We start from the raw sequence: 2355 nt of genomic DNA on the forward strand, positions 1-2355 counted from the left end.
ATTTTTAAGAATGAATTCTAGTGTTTCATGAAGCAAGTGAAGCCTGGCTGGCTGTAAAGCCCTGTCTAAATTCTTTTGGACTGAGGCTTCCAAACCATCAGAGGTAAGTTACATACTTGATAAATGATGAGCAGCAATTTGTTATCAAGATCAATATACTCTGGTGTTAAAGACTAAAGCTTGGCTGGCCATTGGCCATGTCTAGTGTTTTGGACTGGAGCTTTCATTGAAAGCTTGGCTGGCTAGGGAGCCATGTCTAATTCCTGGACTGAAGCTTTAGACTAACATGGCAAGATTCCTGGAATTCATATTAAAAATTTTGGAATCCTTATTTTTTCTTTTTTCTATTATTTTCGAAAAATATAAAAAAAAATTAGAAAAATCATAAAAATCAAAAATATTTTTGTGTTTCTTGTTTGAGTCTTGAGTCACATTATAAGTTTGGTGTCAATTGCATATGCATCTTGCATTTTTTTCGAAAGTTCATGCATTCATAGTGTTCTTCATGATCTTCAAGTTGTTCTTGGTAAGTCTTCTTGTATGATCTTGATGATTTTTTGTTTTGTGTCTTTTCATGTTTATCATATGCATTCTTGAATTCTTAGTGCGTAAGCATTAAAGAATTCTAAGTTTGGTGTCTTGCATGTTTTCTTTGCATTAAAAATTTTTCAAAATTATGTCTATGATGTTCATCTTGACATTCATAGTGTTCTTGGTGTTCATCTTGACACTCATATCATTCATGCATGCATTCATTGTTTTGATCTAAAAATTTCATGCATTGCATCTTTTTTGTGTTTTTCTCTCTCATCATAAAAATTCAAAAATCAAAAAAATATCTTTCCATGTTTCTCTCATCAAATTCGAAAATTTGAATTGACTTTTTCAAAAATTTTTTTAAAAAAAATCAAGTTGTTGCCAATGAGTCAAATCAAATTTTCAATTTGAAAATCTTATCTTTTTCAAAATCTTTTTCAAAAATCAAATCTTTTTCAAAATTCTTAGTTATTTTCGAAAATTCCAAAAATATTTTTCAAAAATCTTTTTCTTATTTTTCCATCAAATTTTCGAAAATAACATAGTTAATTAATGTTTTGATTCAAAAATTTGAAGTTTGTTACTTGCTTGTTAAGAAAGATTCAAACTTTAAGTTCTAGAATCATATCTTGTGATTTCTTATGAATCAAGTCATTAATTGATATTTTAAAAATCAAATCTTTTTCAAAACTAATTTCTATCATATCTTATCAAAAATATCTTCTTATCTTATCTTTTTCAAAAATATCTTTTCAAAATATCTTTCCTAACCTCCTAACTACTTATCTTTTCAAAATTGGTTTTCAAAATTTATTTCAACTAACTAACTAACTTTTTGTTTGTTTCTTAACTTTTTCAAAACCACCTAACTAATTCTCCCTTTCTAAATTTCGAAAATATCTCCCCCTTTTTCAAAAATTTCTTTTTAATTAACTAATTATTTTTATTTTTGATTTCAAAAAAAAAATTTCGAAAAAAAAAATACTAAATAATTTTCAAAAACCATTTTTCAAAAATCACTAACTCTTTTTCAAAATAATTTTCGAAAATTATCCCTCCCCCATCCTATTCTATTTATTCATTCATATCCTAACATCTCATCTCACATCTCTTCCATCGGTACCGTTGTGTTTCTTCCTTTACATCACATTCTTTGTCTCTCCCTCTTTTCTTCCACTCACAAAGGGATCCCTATACTGTGGTATAAAGGATCTCTATTATTATCATTATTTTTCTGTGCCTTCTTCTTTGTCATATGAGCAGGAGCAAGGATAAGAACATTCTTGTGGAAGCAGATCCAGAACCTGAAAGGACTCTGAAGAGAAAATTTAGATCCCTTGTATTCAAAACTCAAGGATCTCCCCCTACAACTATGGAGAGGAAGCAGAAAAAGCTTCTCTCAAAGCAGAGTCAACCAGAGCCCCCACAGTCAAACTCTAAGTTTAGTGTTGGGAGGCCACAACCAAACTCTAAGCTTGGTGTTGAACTCCCATATCCAAACTCTAAGTTTGGTGTTGGAGAGTCTCAACAAAGCTCTGCACATCTGTGAGGCTCCATGAGAGCCCACTGTCANCTCCCTCACCTCATTTGCCATCTATGTTACTCAGCTGGAGCTTTCATAGAAGGAGACATTCCTATTAAGGAAGAGAAGCCCATCACTAAGAAAAAGATGGAGCAAGCAAGAGAGCCCAGTCATGGAGCTCAAGAGGCGCAGGAAGCTCATCACCATGAGATCCTGGAGATGCCTCAAATGCACTTTCCTCCACAAAACTATTGGGAGCAAATCAACACCTCCCTAGAAGAATTGAGTTCCAATAT

This window comes from Arachis ipaensis, chromosome B06 (assembly GCF_000816755.2).
Source record: "Arachis ipaensis cultivar K30076 chromosome B06, Araip1.1, whole genome shotgun sequence".
Lineage (NCBI taxonomy): Eukaryota > Viridiplantae > Streptophyta > Magnoliopsida > Fabales > Fabaceae > Arachis > Arachis ipaensis.